The sequence below is a fragment of the Pinus tabuliformis genome, chromosome 4_2 (assembly GCF_031772625.1).
Source record: "Pinus tabuliformis cultivar Carrire ecotype Pingquan chromosome 4_2, CPIR1, whole genome shotgun sequence".
Lineage (NCBI taxonomy): Eukaryota > Viridiplantae > Streptophyta > Pinopsida > Pinales > Pinaceae > Pinus > Pinus tabuliformis.
The window spans coordinates 565,983,724-566,008,580 of record NC_142304.1 but is presented as its reverse complement, the minus strand read 5'-3'; the positions used below and the strand labels follow the sequence as shown (position 1 = coordinate 566,008,580).

General features: G+C 36.0%; 2 pseudogenes; both read right to left on the bottom strand.

The window, feature by feature from the left end:
- Window positions 1-10,246: 10,246 nt before the first annotated feature.
- Window positions 10,247-10,639, bottom strand: LOC149170549 (antifungal protein ginkbilobin-like protein 1 pseudogene; annotated as a pseudogene).
- An 8,447-nt stretch (window positions 10,640-19,086) lies between these two features.
- Window positions 19,087-19,598, bottom strand: LOC149170548 (antifungal protein ginkbilobin-like protein 1 pseudogene; annotated as a pseudogene).
- Window positions 19,599-24,857: the final 5,259 nt, after the last annotated feature.

Genomic DNA, 24,857 nt, shown 5'->3' with positions numbered 1-24,857 from the left:
AAGGACGTATACCCCATACGGTATCCTAAATAACTTGAAAGTTGATCTAGGAGGAAAAATAGTAGAAATAGATGTTGAAGTCATCGATGCGAATCTTGATTACAACATCCTACTGGGATGACCATGGATATATGCCATGGCAGCTGTTGTGTCGACCTATTTTAGAAAGATTGTATTTCCCTTTCAGGGAGGGATTACAATCGTCGATCAGCAAAACTTCCTCCCCAATGGTTCTCAAGTTACAGGAAGCATTCCCATGATCCATGGAAGCCCCCATTCGCTTCAAAATATCGGAGTAGGCCTACTAAAAGATCCTATACTAATGGGAACATTCGCTCTTCCACCTCCAATCAATCTGGCGGAAGTAGCATCGATAGGAACCTGCAACATGATATCTTCTACAAAGATCTCAGAAAACGATATCAACATGGATCATGCAATGGTTTTGCCCCCAAGCCCAATGGAAATATTATAGCAATCAATGTTCCTAGCATGGGAGGCAAACCAAAATCAACGCTCATCAAGTGTTTGGATAGATAGGTCTAGAGAATATGGTGCTCCTTCAGATCCTTGGTCGCGAGTGCATGTCACAAACGAAGGAATTCTCCAAGCTATGGTAATTGAAGGAGCACCATGGAATGATTCCCACCATCGTTCTCTTCTTCCAGATTATGAAGAAGATATTCAAAATGACCTTTACCATCCTTCAGTAGTTGATTTTCTATCAAATACTGTAAATACGGTGGATTCCGAGCGAAACTTGTCGAACACTAAAGAGACTATAGCCATAAATATCTCAACCAAAACAGATGTTGTAGAAAATATTTATGTCGGCAAATGTTGTTCTCCTTCAGAACTGGAAATATATAACGCTCTTTTTCGTGAATTCAGAGATGTCTTTGCTTGGTCATACAGTGAAATGCCAGGCATCGACTCGAGTATCGTTGAACACGAAATTAAGATGTATCCAGATGTCAAACCAGTACGACAACGGCTAAGGCAGGTGCACCCCAAGAAAGCCGCTGCCATTAAGGCAGAAGTTGAAAAACTTCTCCATGCTGGTTCCGCTAACCGATTGGGTATCAAATATTGTACCTGTTATGAAAAAACAAGGGACAATTAGAGTGTGCATCGATTATAGGGATGTAAATCAAGCTTGTCCAAAAGACAACTACCCTACACCCTTCATTGACCAGATAATTGATGAATGTGCTGGATGTGAAATCTTTTCATTCATGGATGGATTCTCCGGGTATAATCAAATAAATATCCGCCCACAGGACCAGTCAAAGACTGCATTCATTTGTCCGTGGGGCACATTCGCATATCGAAAATTACCCTTTGGTTTAAAGAAAGCAAGAACGTTTCAGAGGGCAACGAATTATGCCTTCCATGACATCAAAAACATCGTTCAACCATACCTCGATGACCTTCCGGGTCATTCGCGAAAGCGGACTGATCATCCGCAGCATTTAAGAGCGATATTTCTACGTTGCCGACACTACAAGATACGACTGAATCCGCACAAATGTGTATTTTGCGTCAGCTCTGGTCGTTTACTTGGCTTTGTAGTCTCCAAGGATGGGATTCGTCTCGACCCGTGTAAGGTCCAGGAAATCATAAATTTGCCTCCACCTTCGAATTTGCTTCAGATTCAGAAACTCCAAGGGAAAGCAAAGTTTCTGAGGAGGTTCATTCCAAATTACGCTGAACTTGCTAAAGGTTATACTCGTCTCTTCAAAAAGGAAGTACCCTTTGTCTAGAATCAGGTTGCGCAAGCTTCCTTTGATGCTTTAAAAGATTCCCTAATGAAAGCATCATTAATGTACGCCCCTGATTATCAAAGAGATTTTAACCTGTATCTGGCTGCAGCAGATACGACCATCGCAATGGTTTTAGTTCAAGAAGTCGATGGAATTGAACATCCTATATATTATTTAAGTAATAACTTAAATGATACAGAAAGCAAATATTCTTATGTTGAAAAACTAGCGCTTGCAGCTTTTCAAGCGATACAAAGATTTTGACACTATGTCCTCTTTCGGAAGACTACCATTCTGTCAGATTGCAACCCCATGACTTATATATTGTCGCGAAAGTTTCTGGGGGGGAAATATTCAAAATGGATAGCAATCCTTCAAGATTTTGATCTGGAATTTGTAAAATCCAAGTCAAAGAAATCTCTAGTTTTCGCAGAATTATTATGCGATCTCCCATCGTCGTCCAACGATGAAACATACGAAGAATCAATCGTAGATGAAAGTTTGTTTCTGATATCTACAAGAAACAAGTGGTATGGGGATATAATCATTTATCTCCAAACCCAAAAATTTAGGCCAAACACCAACCACTCTGAACAAAAACGTATTCGATACCAAGAAAAATACTACATGATCATCGGTGATACACTTTATCGTCGTGGTATTGATACAGTTCTGAGAAGGTGCCTCACCCATGAGGAGGCCGAAAAAGTCCTGAATGAGTGTCATTCAGGCGTGTGTGGGGGACATCAATCTGGATATGCTACAACACAAAAAATCTTACGAGTAGGATACTTCTGGCCAACAATGTGCAAAGATTGCATAACCACAGTCAGAAGTTGCCATGCTTGTCAAATTTTTGATAGCAAAACCAGAGGACCACCCGCACCCCTACAACCAATAGTCGCTGTTGGGCCATTCGCCAAATGGCACATCGATTTCATGACATGTAACCCCACCTTGACCGAGGGGCATGGGTATATCATAGTTGCAGTTGACTATTTTACCAATTGGGCCGAGGCGATGCCTACATTAGATAATACTGGTGAAACAGCTGCCCTCTTCTTTTTCAATCATGTAGTCGCCAGATTCGGCGTACCATAGGCTATAGTCACAGATCATGGATCGCATTTTCGCAATCACATGATGGTTGAATTAGCTGCCAAACTAGGGTTGTCTCACGATAGCTCTACTCCATATTATCCGCAGGCCAATGGACAAGTTGAAGCGATCAACAAGGTCTTGAAACACATGCTGCAAAGGATGATTGGAGTTCACAAAAGAAGATGGCACCTAATCCTGTACTCAGCTTTGTTGGCTTAACGAACATCGGTAAGGAATGCAACCGGGTTCACACCCTTCCAACTGGTATATGGCCTAGAAGTAGTCTTACCAATCTAGTGTGAAATCTCGTCTCTCAAACTCGCAATTGATCTCCTCCCCGGAACTTCAGAAGAAGAGGCTCGTTTCTTGGAATTAATCCAATTGGATGGAACCCGTCGTGACGCTGCTTTGGCTAACGAAGCCCATAAGAAACGAGTCAAGGTGCAGTTCGACAAAAATGTCAAACCCCGTATCTTCTCAGAAGGTGACTTGATCTTGCTTTATGACCAAGAATCCGATAAATTGGGAGCAGGTAAATTTAAGTCTTTATGGATGGGCCCCTATATTGTTAAGCAGTTTTTAGCAAAGGGAGCCTACGAGTTAATGGATTATGACGGAATTCCACTGGCGCAACCTCGTAATGGGTTGTACCTCAAGCGTTACTACGCATAGTAGTAACCAGTATGCTTTTGTTATATATTTTTTTTCGCTAAAGTGCTTGTTTTGGTCGAGTAATCCACTTTGTTACATTTATTGCAGATGTCAAACCCATTGGAGCCATGTGATGGATATTCCGACGGAGCGAGTCGTAGTTCGTGGAACCTGTCCTCCGCAGCCTGGTCCATTTTTGATCCAAGCGGCGAGTTAGTAAGTTTAAGAGGTGTATGTATTGGTCGGTCAACGAATAATATCGTTTCAAGTATAGCGCGTTGATAGAACTTCTCTCTGATGCCATCACTCATGGTATACGCCGAATAATTGTCAGGCTAGACTCACAGCTCGTAATACTACAACTCAATGGTATATATTCCGTCCGAAACCCAGCTATTTATCGCATGTTCCTAAGTGTTAAGATTTTGGAAAGACAATTTGATCTTATTCAATACCAACATATTTCCAGAAACTTAAACACATTAACCGATTCATTAGCAAACTATGTGTTAGATAGACATTTGCAACATTTATAAAAGGAAACACATCATCAATGTTTTACATGTGGATCATATAACTCAACCAGAATAAAACTCCGAAAATCAAAATATATATAGCTGTTTATGGTTTACATATAATGTTTTGTAACCAAGAAAAAATCGGTCACGCGACCCAGAAACTCAAAATGCTAGGGGGCACCCTAGTCTAATGATGCTCGTGATAGCAAGTCACAGCCTGTGCAATCATGCGTAGGAGACGAGTCCATCGTCTGGGCACACCAGTAGTATGCCGCTATAACCGAAAAGGTAGCTCGTCAGTCCTCACATCTGGTATACCAAGAGTGAGGCCCTCAACCTACTCCTGCAAAGCTGTGAGAGTCTCGGCCACATCGAGGTCGCGAAGAATAGCCCTTCCAGCGGCCTCTCCTGCTAGGGCGATAGCTGGTACTCTCAGGCGAACTACTGGACGAACAGGACCAACATCTGCATGTACACATGAGTTTGATTAGAGTCTTTATAGAACAAAGCACAAGGACATTATAAACAAAAACAGTAAACAACAATAAGGTCAGAGATTTTACCAATAGCACCCCACTGCTCGCCATCGAGCAGTACTAAATCTGGATCACCCCGGAAGTCCATGCCAGCATATGGATACTCGGCATAAACCATCTCCTGACGATCAAACCACCTGAAGAAGGTATCAGAAAATGAAATCTGAAATTGGCCAGTATGCCTAGACATATGGTCAACCCATCTCTGCATACGTAGTTCAGTAGGAGAAGGTAAGTCGAGCGCAATGTACTGCGGCTGCATCAGTGGTATCTTCTCCAAGGCAAAGGCGGTCAAAATAGAACCGTACCCAAAGTTCTTCAACCTCTCGTTCTTTATCTTGGTCAATTATTCCTTCATCACAAGAAGTACTGCGTCGCACCAGTTGAACACCTTCGGTTGGAGGAATTCCAAGGCATGCTGCATATAGGATCTGTTGGCTACATGAAGAGACACACTACCGGCCATCCTACCAAAAGTAAACAGGATAGTCCTAAGGGACCTGTCAGTGACATCACGGGTAATGATCTTGCCGTCTTTACTCGGCTGAGATCCTTCTCTGCAATACCGGCAGACGTAATCTCTCACAGAGTCACCTCCTCGGCCCGAACCTAACAAAGAGATGGGGGCACCCCGCCTCGACAAGCCAGTCAAGAAATAGATGTCTACTGCAGTCAAGGGGATAGATTTACCCCTAATTTGGAAAACTTGATTGATAGGATCCCAAGCATCGAGCAAATACTGCAGTAAGTTAATCTGCTGTCTCATGCTAGAAATGCAGAAGAACTTCAGTAAGCCACAATTCCGCAGCGCGTTCACTGTAACCGGATCATGTAGGGCAATCATGTACTCTTCTTCATGCTCACGTTCTCACCATGTAAGGGTCATCTTGCACCAAGATCTCTGAAAAACCAACAAGAAAGGAGTTAGATCCTGATTTTGGTGAGAAACAAGCAAAAATTCCATAAAAAATTATGCAACAAATTCCCTTTCTGCGCCCAACGCACCTACAGCAGTGTTCTAGGTGCGTTGAATGTCAAACTGCCTTCATACAAGCCAACATTCAACGCAGGTTTCGATACACTGGGAGTGCGTTGATGGCAGAACGAATCCCTCAAACCCCAGGGGCTCAGAAAAGCAGGGAATAAGGCTGAAAATGCAAAATGGAAACCATGAAATGAAAGAGCTCGGATTTAGCTCCTACCTGGTCCAGACGGCGCCGAGAATCGTCCACAGAATCTCCCGAAATCAACTGATGAAAATCAAGGGGGAAAGCACCTCCAAAGCTCCAAAAAACCAAGTTCAAATGAAATGGTAAAATGAGAGGTAAAAAACACTTTATTTACTTTTACGTAGTTCAAAGTAAAATATTAGCGTTTTAATCTCGTTTTCAAGCAAATATTGTTCATTTCTAACTAGTTTGATGAAGCAGTTGAGAATACAGTACGATATTTGGAAGGACAAAGCTATTTATGGTAAAAAATCAAAACAAGACCATCTAAATGAGCAGTTTTAGCACATAGTTCAAGCTCGTTAAAAAATAAACATAAGACATGAGCAAATGTTTCCACCCGCATTTAAGCTCGTTAAAAAATGAACTATTCCCCGGTAAATAACCACCGTGAATGAAGTACTTCAGCCATTAAAGCCTTGGTCGTGTTTGCACCGTCACCTCCACTTTTCCATTGGCCGATCATTCACCTCCATTTGATTGTTTACCCATTTTGAGGAACAGCTGCGAAGAGTGATTTCACTAGCCATCCTTGTAACACTGCCGTGATTGGAAAATTCCAAACCTTAGCTGGAATCAGCTGCTACCCATTTTATCACTCGTTCCTCAAAAGACGAGTCTTCTTTAAGCTCTTTTCAACTGACTCGTAAAATATGAAAAGATTGCCGAGTTTTGGCCTTCCAGCTCGTTAAAGCGACAGGAAGTGCTATCCCTCCTCTAGATTTTAATCTTTTTGGACCTGAGGGATTATTGCACAAAAAGATTGAGCACTCGTTTTGTTCATCTCGTTAAAGCTAATCGAAAATTCATCCCTTCTGTATTGTTTTATACTTTTTCGGACTTAAGGGATTAGATGACGAAAAAGGAATTTTGGAGTTGCCTTTACGTGCCTTTTTAGACTCTCTAAAAATGAAAAGGACCGAGTTGTCTTTGTCGTTAGACTCATTAAAAAGATTAATAGCGACAAACTTGTCTTTAGACGAGAACGAGTTTCACTATCGCTAGGCTCGTTAAAACATAGCGATGGGTTTGCCCAAAGGGAAAATTATAGAACAAGCATATGTTATCCTCCTCAAGCTTGACAAAAATAAAGAGGTACTGGTCAGCAATGACTGGGAAAAATTGGGAAGAAAACTCAAAGAATCTTTATTGGTAGCAAGTCACTCTTGAACATGACACTTCCACTCCGTGCCCGAGTCGGGTTGGGTTGTTTCATTCACCGGTCACATCGCCATGGTCTTCCAATACCATCCACATTTGGGGTTAATGCTACCAATCCATCACATAAGTGTCGCCGACATGTTCAAGAGAAGTCATCCAAAAAGGCCACCTGTGTCCCGCCCACTACCATACATTATACTCCATTCTTTCATGACCACCACCCTGAACCATATATCATCAGATCGTTTTCACCTCCATCAAAATCATTTGCTCCGTTCCGTGTCATTGATGTGGGATTCATTAAGGCCCTCCTATGACGGATCACTTCTTGTCGACATCAGCTCATTATCCAAGAAGTTGATCTAGGAACACCCCATTCAGTACTTTGAAGCTTGCATGCCTCAATGGCAAGTTTCTCACTTCCGGCGACAGGTATACATCAATGACCTTCGACCGAAAGATTTTGCGTGGTGTTCGACGCCAAGTCCTTTATTCACACCACGTGAATTGTACTGCAGTACCTTGAGGGTCATTATCATTATCGGTGATTCCTCTCGCGCTTGTTAACAGTTTACATCATTGACTGGTAATCAAGCGATGTCTTTCCATGTTCGACTTCAAAACATTTCTCACATGGATCGACTTGTACTTCGAGTGAAGATCGGACGAGATTGAAGACCCCGGATCTAGTTCCATCCATCCGGGCTGCGATATATATTCAGGAAAATAAAGACATTGAAATGTACATCATTGCAGCACAGATAATCATCCTACCAAAAGGATGATGGCACTATCAGAATCATCAGTCTACCATCAGACGATTGTTTGTCCTATGTACATGAAAATGAATTTATAAAGGTGAGCATGGGAATGCTCGCCTCAGCTAGATCATGAAAGCAGTATGAAGATAATGTATTGTATTGTATCTTATTACAGGTCTCCTCCCAGCATTGAAAGAACTTCGGATCCTCCTAATAAAGCATTTCACCCGATAAACGGCCTCATACTTTAGGGGGCAACTGTTATAGACATTTTTGTGCCTTATAGCTCTAAGCATGAAATGTCCATAAATCAAGGGCTCCTAAGTCCCTAAAAGTGTTGTTCTAACTCCTAAAGGAACAAGGTCAACAAAATACAGCTTCTCCCAGAAGTTCTCCACCAGAAACTGCTCAGAATAAGTCAAATCAGGATCATTTCAGCTGCTCCACTAGCCAAGTGCGTTGCATAGCACCTAAGTCCACTAGCTAGGTGCGTTGCAACGCACCTAGATGTACTACCAAGGTGCGTTGAGCGGGAAATGACAAGTGGCAGAGTCATTCCACGAGGTGGAGAGACAATGGAAGCTTCCAAAATCTTCTCCAATGACACTTGCCTCACTGAATTCGACCAAGGATGAGTAAGAGGCTTTCAGTCTCCAAGTGGAAGTAAGAACTGACAGAGAGAAGCCACTAATCAATTCATGAGCTGACTCATCCTCCTTGCATACATCTATATATGGATCCCTCATCTTAGAGATCCAGAGGCTGGAATTTTTCACATTGTAAGGAATTGCTGTTGGTTTTGAGATACATATCAGAGAATTGGGTGATCTATGCTTTGTTGGGGTTGAAGAAGGGACTTCTTTGCTAGGAGGTTGATGTTGGGTCAGGAATCATCGGTTGTAACTCCTCCTGGATCTTCTTGTATATCAATAAAACTATTTGAGTTTCTTCTCCATGCTTGTGTTTCATTGATGCTTGTTACATTTGTATGGTTAACTTAAATCTGATCCTAAATTATTTGTGAGTATAAACCCATGTCTTTGTATAGTTTCCTTCTTCTGTGATCTTACAGGTACTTGGTGAATCTGGGCAAGTGAGGGAGTAGGTAGCTGGAAGCTGTCAAAGAGAAGAGAGATTGGATCGAAGGACTAGCGCAAGACACAGGTTGGTTCATCCAATTACTCTTTGTTTATAGTTCATAAAGAAGAATACAAAAGTAGTTTTCTCTGTTTGTTTCTAAGGTACCTGTCACGCCTTAGTGGGATAGAGTAGATCTAAATGGACACTTTTCCCGATAACAAACATGTCAACCTACAAGATTTCAACTTGGGTGGGGAGGATACCAACTATTGTGTCCAAAGGATAACAGCTATTGTGTCTAACCACCCACGCTAAACTCAATTCACATACGTTTCTACCATTTATTAACACATTTCTTAATATTATACTTCTAAATATGTTTCTAGTCAAGGTCAACTCTAATATATTTGTGTGAAGTAATATGGTCGAAATTGTTATTGTCATATACAAAATTAGTATAAGGAATTGTTTTAGATTTGAATATCAAAACATTGTATATTTCCTATGATACATCTACTTTCTTGTATTAGTAGACTAATCCATGTTTGAATAATAATTTCTAGTATTGCCTTGGCAATCAACCCTTTTCCCATCACTATCAAATATTCCACTTTAAAATAACTAGGCTGGGTAAAATAAAGGGTAACAAAAATGGTTTTAGACTTTGAAATATTGTTTTTTTTCTCATTCTGAAATAACATGAAAAAACTTAAAAAGAAAAAAAAAAAACAATCTTCATAGATTAACCCAAACAAACTTTATTAAGTATAAATTAAAAGGAAAAATACTTTATTTTTTAATATCCAATTTAAAAATATTTAAATTTTACTTATGCATTTTATCTATATAATTTCAATGTTTTTCATTCACATTGAAAATTTCAAATTCTAATTATGCATTTTATAAAAATAATTTCAATGTTTTCATTCACATTGAAAATTTCTAACTTGAGAGATTATTATATTTTATTATATTTTAGGAGGAATTTGATGAAGCATCCAGGAAAGAATGATGTGTCATTAGAGTTTCTATTTTAAATAAAACTCTGAAAAAATTTAATAAATAAAAAGTGCTATAAAACTATTACATATCTTCAGTAATTTTGTTATTTAGAAATACTTTTTTTGTGATATGATTTCTATGTATAAACAGATTTACACTTAACCAAAAGTCGACAATTTACGATACCATATCAAAATTATATCGGTTATCATTATAAATAAAATGAATAATTCAATATCACAGTCATCGCAACTTTCTAGAATGTGATTTCGATATGTTAAAAACAAAAGCAGTAACGCCATAGTTTATTCATTTACGAAGAAGAGGTAGACACCCAGGGCACAGCACATCATTGAACAAGATAGCAATATAGCTACAAAGACGAGAATCCCTATGGTAATAGAGATATTAGATGGAAGCGTATTGCGCAGTGCAGTGGAATAGTTGATATTAGAAGCTGTACTGCTCGTAGCGCATGGAGCAGCCAGTGAGTTGAACCTGAGCACCGATGGCATTGTTGCAAATTCCCCAGATGCGGTCGCCGAGGCTAGTAAGGCAGGTCGTGCATTCATATGGGAGAGCATGACTGCAGATTGCTTCCCCATAGGCAGTGGGAGAACCTGCCATCGATGACTTGTAGTCGTAACTGTAGTCATAACCGTAGGCCGAGTTGTCCTCCAGCTCTGCGATCAGGTTTCCGAGAGTATCAAAGAACGGACTTCCAGTTGGGATTATCTCCGTGTTACACGAATACGACACTAAGTCTGTATTCTGCGCGCCCACCACAAGTAGTAGTAGCATTAAGGCTAACGCAAAGCCAAATGACCTGATCGCCATGGCTCCCAAAAACCAAATAATCTCTAATAAACCCTTGCTATGCTTATCAATCTTCTAGGGATGTCTCGCTCTTTATAGCCCTCGCGGCACATGATTCCGTGCGTAGGATAATCTCTGTGACGTGAAGGATGATGTCGGGTAATCTCACGCGTTTGTCACTGGAAAGAAACGAACAAAAGCTACATTTTTGGTGGTGGATACGTTACACGCTTCCAGTATCATCTTTAAATAAATTATGATCTTCTGTAATCCATTGGTAGGATATGTTTTTATCAAACATGCACATTCACACATAAAATTATATAAGTGGTCTATTATTTGCTTTTGTGTAAATTAGGTGTATTAAATATTATATTATATAAATAACATAAGATAAAAGCTTGTATGTCGTTGTGATTGGCTTAACATTAATGAAATTAGACATATCACTTTGTCAAATTGATTCAATTCATTTAATATATTTCTATATTAGTGTAATCATATATATTTCAATATTAGTGTAATCATGTTGGGCGTTTTCAAATTTAAAACTTCTCGTATGTGTAGACTTGCTATAAAAGAGATTGAATATTTCAACGACATTCACAGAATAATCTAGAGGTAAAGTTACCACATAAATAATTATAATTATACATTTTGATGTCTCACTTCTTTGTTTAGCGTTGGGTTTAACCTAAACAAAAAAAAATTCATGTTGCTCTTCTTATATTTAGAACTTGACTCAGGATAGTTTTGACATAGGAATAAATATTCATATCTTTTATATACTTAGTATTTATAGTCTTTTTAGTTTGCATATCTCATATCCATTTCCCCACTTCTGTAAGGAATTCATTAGAAATGAAAATACAACTAATCTTGGGTTTTCCCTTTCCAAATTCTAAACAAAAAAGAAATTCGTGTTACTCTTCTTATATTTCCACTAGAACTTGACTCATGATAGTTTTGACCTAGAAATAAATATTCATATCCTTCATATACCTATTATTTATAGTCTTTTTAGTTCACATATCTTATATCCATTTCCCCACTTGTGTAAGGATTCATTAGAAATGAAAATACAATTAATCTTCAGTTTTCCTTTTCGAAATTCTCAACATCTTACTGTATTGTAGAGAGATTTCTGCTATGGTAGATATTTGTAGAGGTCATGAATTATTTTTTACTATAGATATGATGGCCCCAATAAACCATCTCTTATTCATCTACAACAATTCCATCCTCTTCCCCTGGTCATTGGAAAATGATGGTGAAAGGCGTGAGTCATAAATTGGTAGCTATGAATAAAAAAATGGGTTGAAATGAACATCACAATTGTTGTGGAGATGGAATACCATGAAGCTATAAAAAAAACTTTGTATACCAATATTAGAAGACTATTGGAGGCTCCTATCCAAAGGAGACCACAGTAATTAGAATTTGAAACTCCACCACTAGAAGATATGTCCATACCTGACCACGTGATGCCCTCATAGAGGTGTTGCCCATAATCAAAGGACATTAAGTCCTTCACTCTAGTAACTCAAGACGAGATAAACGTGTAACCACAACTAGAGAATATTAAAGTTGTTTTCCTTAGAACCATATGATGTTAATTCCTTCTTTGCATTTTACCATGGAGGTTCTTTAATTGTAGACAAAGTTTGTTATAATATTATGGGTCAATACCATAACTTATCAATACAAGATGCCTATAAAAAGTCATTTTAAAATCAATATATATATATATATATATATATATATATATATATATATATAAATTTTATAATATTCTGAATTAAAATGACATGTAAAAAAAAATATGACTATTTTGATATAAATATAAACCCTATATAATTACAAAATAATTGTTATATATCTAAAATTATTATTAAAAGATAAACATATGTATTAGGATAGTAATAAAAATCTATTTTCTTTAAATATTATTGTTCACTTATCAAAACCCAAAAGTTGGTCGATCATTCTTAATTTGGAATCGAAAATAGTATCCTCACAAAAATATTAGTAATAAAACTCTATATCAGTTCTATAAATTAAATTGATTAAATTGTTAATTTAGATGAGTTGATCTTATTGTTGATAAATTAACTGTTTTTTCATATTATATATGTAATATTACATGTATAATCTAGGTGATGATAATTAAGGAATCCAAAAAATATCATCACCAAATTATTAATAATTAAACTCTCTATCAACTCTATAAATAAATTGTTAACTTAGATGAGTTAATATTCTTGTTGATAAATTAATTATTTTCTCTTATGATAGATAGTTTGGGTGATGATATCAAGCTTAATATAATCATTCTTATATTAAATATTTTTTTCTTTCAAAAATTAATTCTCATATTTTTTTTAATTTTTTGTTTTACTAATATGTAATGATAAATATTATATGAAATTTTGAAATAAAATATAGAAAAATATTGTTAATTTAAATTTATTCCAAAATATGTAATAATAATACCTCAATGGGGTGTGTGCCTAGGAGGAGGATAACTCGATAGTTGATTGCTCCCATAGACATGGCTTAAGCCTTAATGACAGGTGGTGGGAGGATAGGTGAGCCTCCCACCGTATTGTTTCTTTTACTCTACAAGTGTGTTATAGTGGGGTCTCTGTAGGATGGTGGGAGTACAAAGAGATGACTTTAAAGACTTGGGAAGATGTCTGGCCAAACCATTTAGTGGGTAATTCATTCTAGAGAGCATGCCTTGCGACTCTTGCGGTATACCATTGGGGTCTCAAAGGAAAATTGTTGCATGTCAGATATGGCATAGAAAAGAATCCGAGAGACTCTAGCGGAATGGGAAATCCTAGAATCTAATATGGCAATGTTCTATTGGTAAGTATGCTCGTCTTGTTTTTTTTTGTTCGTCCTAGTGCATCAAGCCATTTTGATTCTCAGTAAATTGGGCTTGGAGTAAGGTCTGTGTGGTATCGGCGAAGGACTATTTTTCTCAAGGTAATGTGTGGTTATCATGGATTGTGCATGCGGTTCTTTGGGTTTGTTATCAGTTTTTAGGTTCAATATTCTCCTTTGCATCCTGAGACTTTCCATACTCAGTGTTCTAGGGAATTATTTCTCCGTCGCTTAAATTTTGAGTTCAAGTGGAAATAGTGTTACTTTTTAGGGTGCTTGTCAAACACATGAGTGTTGCAGGGTTCTTATTTCTGGTCACGGTAAAGGAAAAATCCCCCGAGGCATGCCAATAGTGCAATATCTCTAAGGGACTCTGATAGTGAAGGAGCTAGCAGTTACAAAGGAAGTTTTCAATGTTGTGTGTTTAGTGCGCGGTTACACAACAACTAGAAAGGAGTTGGTCGATTAAAGCCTAGCTATTGGTGGTAAATCTTGTATTTTGGAGAAATTGGTGGTTCTCGAGGGGGAATCGCCTTGTCATTCCTTATGGTGTGGGTAGAGGCCACCTGGTCGACAAGATGGTGTACTCTTAGGGAGGGTTGAAGTGGTTTTAGGGTGTCCGAAAAATAATAGATGGTGCTTTTGTCTAGTGGTTCACTTGTGGTTTAGGTGAGGATGACTATAATATGAAGTTGGCTCTATGGTCTTCTCATTTGGCCAAAGCCTTTCCTACCCTACCTGGCTCCAAGGGGAATTCTTGGAATTGGAGCGTGAAGGCTCGCTGTGGTCATGAAGGAGGTAGGAAAAATCGTTGGGATCATGGTCGTGGTGATGGAATGACCCGATGTAGCAGTAGGCGTGGTAGTAGGAGTCCTATTTGGCATCGGCATGGGCATGGGGGTCCTCCTCATCATGTGACCACTTCTAGGACATCAGTGCAATCTATTCAGGCAATGTTAGAGGCTCAATATAGGACTCATCATGAGGACCATGAGATTGTGATTACAAGACTCTATTAGTTGCAATGCTTCAAATTCCAACTTCGTGAGCATATGGTTGTGGTGTGGTGTGGCAAGAATTTGTTGTCATAATAGATGAAGAAATTGGAAGCAGTGCTAATTTAACATGAGTAGCATGTAGACTAGCCATGTTTCCCTCCTCCCTGTTAGGGATAGGGCCTGACAATTCGATGTCTATCACTTTCGACGATTAGCGATGTTGACTAGGGTGCTATGTATTTTTCAGGTTTTTTGGTGTCTTTGGCCTCATCGGATTTGCGCAATAACCCTTTTTCTATTTTGGATATTTTGTAATAGTTAGTTATCGATGGTTAACAAACCCAGTTAGGGTGAGACCACTATTTTTTGGTACTGTATGTAAAATATTTTGGCAGTAATAAAAAATATTATTCAAATATATATATATATATATATATATATATATATATATATATATATATATATATATATATATATATATAATTAATAAAACAAAATTTCTCATTTAATAACAAATAAAAAAGCAATAAAATTTAACTTCTATCATTTCATTATATATATATATATATATATATATAATTATAAAATTATATATTGAGTTATAGACAAAATTGTTTAGAAAAACTTAACCCCTATATAAGAAAATACACTTAAACAATGTTTTTAATAAATTTGTACTATAATTATAAATTTGAGGTATGATACAACTGTTTAGAATAAGGTTTTCGATAATGTACTAGAGTTAATAAAGTACCCAAATATTACATTTATGTCTATATATAATTGTCTTTATGACATATAGAGGTATATTTTATATATTAAGAAAATGAGATACATATATATATTTTTTAAGCCTTGTAGGACCTCATTTTTCTATTGATTTTAACAATAAGTTACAACCAGTCCTAAATTTTTTTAGCTAGCCACAACTTTCCCGCTTGGAAAACAAGTTTGTTGGCCACCTAACAACATGGTATGACATCCAAAAATGGTACATTTTGAGTCATTCTATCCAAGATACATATGAATGTATGTCCATGTTTATCCCTCTATCTACTTTACTACTAGCATAACTATAATTACAAATAAAAGTAAATGTCATCCGCATCAAAATCTACAAAAAGATAGAGACATTATTTCACTGATCTGCGTATTTTACTGAGACAGATTCAACTGGAGCCGAGTATTTTTCAATTTACCTCGGGAGTTCTTCTACTTGCAGTATGCATGGAAAATAATTTTTGATTCTTTGGAGGTTCCCATCTTGATTCTGCATCTGAAACATGAGTTTCTGGAAGTCCTTTTTGTGCTCTCAGGATGTCTGCACTCGAACACCCATATTCAAATCAGTTTGTCCTAAGGCCTTTCCCAAGATTCCCTTCATCAACCAGTAGAGGAGGGGAGTGTGCCTGAATTGGGTCACTCTACCTTGGGTGTGCCCTAGGTCAGACAGTAATACTTCGAGTCGTTGGCTTCGATCTCCATAAAAATTGTGTGACGGTTGAGGTCTTCCTCTCACTTCTCTATCAAATTATGGATTTTTTCATCTATGCCTTCATGATAGGCTTCCACTGCTTCATTGATGATATTAACAGTCGGTTTGCAACCTTTTGGCTTGCCCCCAAGTTTTTTGGGTTCCCCTTCCTCTTTCTTGCCCTTGTATTTCTAGCCTCGACCTCTACCACGCGAGGTTGAGATGCGATAGTTAGTTGCCACATGAACTATCTTATCTCACTTTCTCCAAGGTGTTCTATGGTGGTGGATTCTGTAATGAACCTTTTTAGACCACCGAGTAAAAACAACCTTTAGACCCCATAAATTTAAATATTTTGTCTTAGTTACAGATAAGAGTTCACAATCATCACAAATTTAGTGAACCAAGAATCATAACTATAATGAAAGATCAAGGTAGAGAGTCATATACCCTAGATGTAAAATCACGTGCTCTCTTAACATGCAACCCTTACAATAACTTTAATGTCTTCATGCAACAATGAAATAACCTTTTCTTACATCTACTTCTACTAGAATGACCATGCAAAGCTACTTCTTTCTTGTCTATCATGCACATGCAAGAATACCTACATTGTTCCCTAACAAGTATGAGGGTGAGAACATTTGAAAAAGTTTTTAGAGTTTATAATTCAAATTAACCCTTTACATTTGGAAGGAAAAATACATACAACCATTAAATTCTTTGACAACACGTGGTAAGATATTGATTTCGGTCTATTGCATCTAATATTCTTATGAATAAGATTATTGTTATAGCTCATGTGGAGCATAACCAATACTACACCATTATACATCTAACAATATTGCTCCATAATTGTTTGCGTGCACCAAAGTCTTAATCTATAAATAATATCCCATAAGTTAGAGACACTCTATTTTCCTTGAGCACCGTTAATAAGGTCCAAGTTTAGATTTAATGACTATTTCATTACTAAAAAGTTACATGGATACAATTATTTTGATATACACTAACTACACAACTTTTATACTCTTGAGCTGAATGATTTAACCATTCCATCTATAGGAAATAAATATAGAGATAATAACTCAACCACCAGTGTACCTCAGCTAAATTATTTAACTTCATTCTAAGTAAGGATTAATATAAAACAGATACCATGCTAGTGAATGTCATTAGAATAGAGGAAAATAACATTAAATCTATTAACACATAAGCATATACAAGTTACACAACATTTCCATAGAAAAGAAACTTAAGAAAATCTCACATAACAATGTGCAACTATAACAGAGAGAGAGAGAGAGTAAGAATCATCATACTAAACATTCCATGCATTTGACACCAACTAAAATCTCACTTGGCGGGAGGAGCACCACCAACTAGCTATGAAGCACCTCTGGTTCCCCTCGAGCCAAAGATCTTGCCAATGATCAAATGTCATCAATTGACCAATGCAATGGGTATTTAATACCCTCTTTCATGATTTAGTTACCATTAGCGGCATCCCACTTTATGGATTTTTCCATTTGCCTAGGTCTTATCTCAAAAATCTGGTCTTTATCTCCCACGACACTTTTCCACATTAAATGTTGCCTTTATCACCCACAAAGATTTTATGTCTAATGGATCCTTATCTCCCATCCATCTAATGGATATCCAATCCACCCAAGCTTATCTACAATCACATCTAAATGCTTATAATGAAAGAGTCATCTCTATCCCATTCCTCATGGGATTGGAAAGCATCTCCTCTCTCTTGGTGCTCCACCCTTCAAGTGATTTAATTTATTAATTTATTTAAAAACACATTTTCTTCTCATATTTCATATCGCCTAGATTTCCTCAGCTTAAGTTTTGAATAATTTAGCCCAAAAAGGAGGGTACCAAACCTAAATTTCCTTAGCTTAAGTTTACAACATTTAACACACAAGGGAGGATATCACACCTAGCTTTAACTTAGCTTAGGTTTACAATAATATAGTACAAAAGAGCAGGGTGATACATACTCCCCCCTTAAATTTTACACCGTCCTCGGTGTATCACTACATCATGTCCTCCTTCACAGGTCGCTGGTTTCTAAATCAACAGATCTCATGGCTCTGCCATCTGATGTAATTTTTTCCGATATACATCTGTCACAAGGAGTTCTCCCAACACCTCTCCTTCCATAAATACATCGGTCTCAAGGAGTGATCTCCTTTCATAGCTACCTATAACATTCTTTTCAAACCATTTCTAGGAAGTTATAGATGTAGAAGTTTAACTATGATAAATATTATAATTTGTTACTTAATATTATTAAAGCAGATATTGCTTATCAGTTATTTTATCTGAGGAATGCATGTTCTCTACTTGCATTCTTTCAAGGATTTGTTTTCTTGTCGAACACCCAATTCTTGTAGTCTCTCTACATACAATACATCAGTTAGAATATTTTACACAATAATATGCCTACAAGGTCATAACATATTATTTCACATAACAACATATATTTATAGACATATATTCATCATAATTGTATGTATGCCAAACTATGATTAACCATAGTTAATTATACCAAACTTACTTTCCTTCTTCTAGGTAACCTTCGGGTTTCTTTATCTAGCAAGACATCCATCCAATGATTAATTAATACTTGCATACATGGTATGTTATACACACCAATACAAATTTCATTTTTCATCCTTGTAGCATATATAGTCATACGGTCCCATATGTAATATTGTACATAGTCTAGTTGTAGAACAACCTATAATACCATCCTCATGGTATCACCTACATGACATAAACTTTATCCACATATTTTTCTACCATGTTAGTACCATACCAACATTCATTTATCATGGTTCATCTATGTAATTAAGAAAGTTTTATGTCATGTGTAAATCAATTCGAAATGTCATGTGGTTACAATATCAATCACAAAATATTGTATTCATGAACTCATAGATGTTGAAGTTTAATATTCATTAGATCTTTAATTCACCTCGTATGTTTTACTGTTGCCCTACTTATGCCTCATCAACCAGTTGACCATGAATAATTCCGTGTAGTTATACATGAATGTTTTTATTCATTTACGAAGAAGAGGTAGACACCCACGGCAGAGCACATCATTGAACAAGATAGCAATATAGCGACAAAGACGAGAATCCCTATTGTAATAGAGATATTAGATGGAAGCGTACTGCGCAGTGCAGTGGAATAGTTGATATTAGAAGTTGTACTGCTCTTAGCGCATGGAGCAGCCAGTGAGTTGAACCTGAGCACCGATGGCATTGTTGCAAATTCCCCAGATGCGGTCGCCGAGGCTAATAAGGCAGGTCGTGCAATCATATGGGAGAGCTTGACTGCAGATTGCTTCCCCATAGGCAGTGGGAGAACCTGCACTCGATGACTTGTAGTCGTAACTGTAGTCATAACCGTTGGCCGTGTTGTCCTCCAGATCTACGAGCAGGTTTCCGAGAGTATCAAAGAACGGACTTCCAGTTGGGATAGTCTCCGTGTTACACAAATACGACACTAAGTCTGTATTCTGCGCGCCCACCACAAGTAGTAGTAACATTAAGGCGAACGCAAAGCCAAATGACCCGATCGCCATGGCTGCCAAAAAACAAATAATCTCTAATAAACCATTGCTATGCTTATCAATCTTCTAGGGATGTCTCGCTCTTTATAGCCCTCGCGGCACATGATTCCGTGCGTAGGATAATCTCTGTGACGTGAAGGATGATGTCGGGTAATCTCACGCGCTTGTCACTGGAAAGAAACGAACAAAAGCTACATTTTGGTGGTCGACCGTCATGAGTGGAGGTGGATACGTTAGACGCTTCCAGTATTATCTTTAAATAAATTATGATCTTCTATAATCCATTGGTAGGATATGTTTTTATCAAACATGCACATTCACACATAAAATTATATAAGTGGTCTATTATTTGTTTTTGTGTAAATTAGGTGTATTAAATATTATATTATATAAATAAGATAAGATAAAAGCTTGTATGTCGTTGTGATTGGCTTAACATTAATGAAATTAGACAAATCACTTTGTAAAATTGATTCAATTCATTTAATATATTTCTATATTAGTGTAATCATATATATTTCAATATTAGTGTAATCATGTTGGGCGTTTTCAAATTTAAAACTTCTTGTATGTGTAAACTTGCTATAAAAGAGATTGAATATTTCAACTACATTCACAGAATAATCTAGAGGTAAAGTTACCATATAAATAATTATTCATTTTGATGTCTTACTTCTTTGTTTAGCGTTGGGTTTAACCTAAACAAAAAAGAAATTCAGGTTGCTCTTCTTATATTTCCACTAGAACTTGACTCACGATAGTTTTGACATAAAAATAAATATTCATATCTTTCATATACTTAGTATTTATAGTCTTTTTAGTTCACATATCTCATGTCCATTTCCCCTTGTGTAAGGAATTCATTAGAAATGAAAATATAATTAATCTTGAGTTTTCCTTTTCGAAATTCTAAACAAAAAACAAATTCCTGTTGCTCTTCTTATATTTCTACTAGAACTTGACTCATGATAGTTTTGACCGAGAAATAAATATTCATATCCTTCATATACTTAGTATTTATAGTCTTTTTAGTTCACATATCTCATATCCATTTCCCCACTTGTGTAAGGAATTCACTAGAAATGAAAATACAATTAATCTTGAGTTTTCCCTTTTGAAATTCTCAACATCTTACTGTATTGCGGAGAGATTTCTGCTATGGTAAATATTTGTAGACGTCATGAATTATTTTCTACTATAGATATGATGGCCCCAATAAACCATCCCTTATTCATCTACAACAATTCCATCCTCTTCCCTTGGTCATTGGAAAATGATGGTGAAATGCGTGAGTCATAAATTGATAGCTATGAATAAAAAAATGGGTTGAAATTAACATCGCAATTGTTGTGGAGATGGAATACCATGAAGCTATAAAAAAAAACTTTGTATACCAATATTAGAAGACTATTGGAGGCTCCTATCCAAAGGAGATCACAACAATTAGAATTTGAAACTCCACCACTAGAAGATATGTCCATACCTGACCACGTGATGCCCTTATAGAGGTGTTGCCCATAATCAAAGGACATTAAGTCCTTCACTCTAGTAACTCAAGACAAGATAAACGTGTAACCACAACTAGAGAACATTAAAGTTGTTTTCCTTAGAACCATATGATGTTAATTCCTTCTTTGCATTTTACCATGGAGGTTCTTCAATTGTAGACAAAGTTTGTTATAATATTATGGGCCAATACCATGACTTATCAATACAAGATGCCCATAAAATCATCAGTCATTTTAAAATCAAAATAATATCTCTATATATAAATTAATTAATTTTATAATATTTTTTAATTAAATTAACATGTAAAGAAAATATGACTATTTTGATATAAATATAAATCCTATATAATTAGAAAATAATTTTTATATATCTAAAATTATTATTAAAAGATAAACATATGTATTAGCATAGTAATAAAAATCTATTTTCTTTAAAGATTATTGTTCACTTATCAAAACCCAAAAGTTGGTCGATCATTCTTAATTTGGAATCGAAAATAGTATCCTCACAAAATATTAATAATAAAACTCTATATTGATTCTATAAATTAAATTGATTAAATTGTTAATTTAGATGAGTTGATTTTATTGTTGATAAATTAACTATTTTTTCCTATTATATATGTAATATTACATGTATAATCTAGGTGATGATAATTAAGGAATCCAAAAAAGTATCATCACCAAATTGTTAATAATTAAACTCTCTATCAACTCTATAAATAAATTGTTAACTTAGATGAGTTAATATTCTTGTTGATAAATTAATTATTTTCTTTTATGATATATAGTTTGGTTGATGATACCAAGCTTAATATAATCATTCTTATATTAAATATTTTTTCCTTTCAAAAATTAATTTTCTCATATTTTTTTATTTTTATTTTTTTTGGTTTACTAATATGTAATGATAAATATTATATGAAATTCCGAAATAAAATATAGAAAAATATTGTTAATTATAATTTATTCCAAAATATGTAATAATGATACCTCAATGGGGTGCGTGCCTAGGAGGAGGATAACTCGATAGTCGATTGCTCCCATAGACATGGCTTAAGGCTTAATGACAGGTGGTGGGAGGATCGGTGAGCCTCCCCTCGTATTGTTTCTTTTACTCTACAAGTGTGTTATAGTGGGGTCTCTGTAGGATGGTGGGAGTACAGAGAGATGACTTTAAAGACTTGGGAAGATGTCTGGCCAGACCATTTAGTGGTTAATTCATTCTAGAGAGGAAGCCTTGTGACCCTTGTGGTATACCATTGGAGTCTCAAAGGAAAATTGTTGCATGTCATATATGGCATAGAAAAGAATCCGAGAGACTCTAGCGGAATGGGAAATCCTAGAATCCAATATGGCAACGTTCTATTGGTAAGTATGCTCGTCTTGTTTTCTTTGTTCGTCCTAGTGCATCGATCCATTTGGATTCACAATAAATTGGGCTTCGAGTAAGGTCTGTGTGGTATGGGCGAAGGACTATTTTTCTCAAGGTAATGTGTGGTTATGGTGGATTGTGCATGGGGTTCTTTGTGTTTGTTATCAGATTTTAGGCTAAATAATCTCCTTTGCATTCTAAGACTTTCCATACTCAGTGTTCTAGGGAATTATTTCTTCATCGCTTAAATTTTGAGTTCAAGTGGAAATAGTGTTACTTTTTAGGGTGCTTGTCAAACACATGAGTGTTGCAAGGTTCTTATTTCTGGTCACGATAAAGGAACAATCACCCGAGGCATGCCAACAGTGCAATATCTCTAAGGGGCTCTAACAGTGAAGGAGCTACCAGTTACAGAGGAAGTTTTCAATGTTGTGTGTCTAGTGCACGGTTACACAACAACTAGAAAGGAGTTGGTCGATTAAAGCGTGGCTATGGGTGGTAAATCTTGTATTTTGGAGAAATTGGTGGTTCTCGAGGGCGAATCGCCTTGTCATTCCTTATGGTGTGGGTAGAGGCCACTTGGTCGACAGGCTGGTGTACTCTTAGGGAGGGTTGAAGTGGTTTTAGGGTGGCCGAAAAATAATAGATGGTGCTTTTGTCTAGTGGCTCACTTGTGGTTTAGGTGAGGATGACTATAATATGAAGTTGGCTCTATGGTCTTCTCATTTGGCCAAAGCCTTTCCTACCCTACCCGGCTCCAAGGGGAATGCTTGGCATTGGAGTGTGAAGGTTGGCTGTGGTCATGAAGGAGGTAGGAAAAATCATTGGGATCATGGTCGTGGTGATGGAATGACCCGATGTAGTGGTAGGCGTGGTAGTAGGAGTCCTATTTGGCATCAGCATGGGCACGGGGGTCCTCCTCGTCATGTGACCACTTCTAGGACATCAGTGCAATCTATTCATGCAATGTTAGAGGCTCAATATAGGACTTATAGTGAGGACCATGAGATTGTGATTACAAGACTCTAGTAGTTGCAATACTTCAAATTCCACCTTCGTGAGCATATGGTTGTGGTGTGGTGTGGCAAGAATTTGTTGTCAGAATAGATGAAGAAATTGGAAGCATCGCTGATTTAACATGAGTAGCATGTAGACTAGCCATGTTTCCCTCCTCCTTGTTAGGGAGAGGGCCTGACAATTTGATGTCTATCACTTTCGACGATTAGCGATGCTGACTAGAGTGTTATGTATTTTTCAGGTTTTTTTGGTGTCTTTGGCCTTATCGAATTTGAGCATTAACCCTTTTTGTATTTTGGATGTTTTGTAATAGTCAGTTATCTATGGTTAACAAACCTAGTTAAGGTGAGACCACTAGTTTTTTAATACTGCATGTAAAATATTTTGGCATTAATAAAAAATGTTATTCAAATATATATATATATATATAGATAATAAAACAAAATTTCTCATTTAATAACAAATAAAAAAGCTTTAACTTCTACCATTCCATTATATATATATATATATATATATATATATATATATATATATATATATATATATATATATATATATATATATATATATAAAGATATATATAGATATAATTACATATAATTATATATTAAGTTATAGACGAAATAGTTGAGAAAAAATTAACCCCGATATAGGAAAATACACTTAAATAATGTTTTTAATAAATTTGTACTATACTTATAAATTTTAGGTATGATAAAACTGTTTAGAATAAGGTTTTCGATAATGTACTAGAGTAAATAAAGTACCCATATATTACATTTATATCTATATATAATTGTCTTTATGACATATAGAGGTATATTTTATATATTAAGAAAATGATATATATATATATATATATATATATATATATATATATATATATATATATATATATATAAAGCGTCTTTATGACATATAGAGGTATATTTTATATATTAAGAAAATGAGATACATATATATATTTTAAAGCCTTGTAGGACCTCATTTTTCTATTGATTTTAACAATAAGTTACAACCAGTCCTAAAATTTGTTAGCTTGCCAGTTCTAAAATTTGTTAGTTTTTTAATACTGTATATAAAATATTTTGACATTAATAAAAAATGTTATTCATATATATAGATATAATAAAACAAAATTTCTCATTTAATAACAAATAAAAAGGCAATAAAATTTAACTTCTATCATTTCATTTCATTATATATATATATATAAAGATATATATAGATATAATTACATATAATTATATATTGAGTTATAGACAAAATAGTTGAGAAAAAATTAACCCCTATATAGGAAAATACACTTAAATAATGTTTTTAATAAATTTTTACTATACTTATAAATTTTAGGTATGATAAAACTGTTTAGAATAAGGTTTTCGA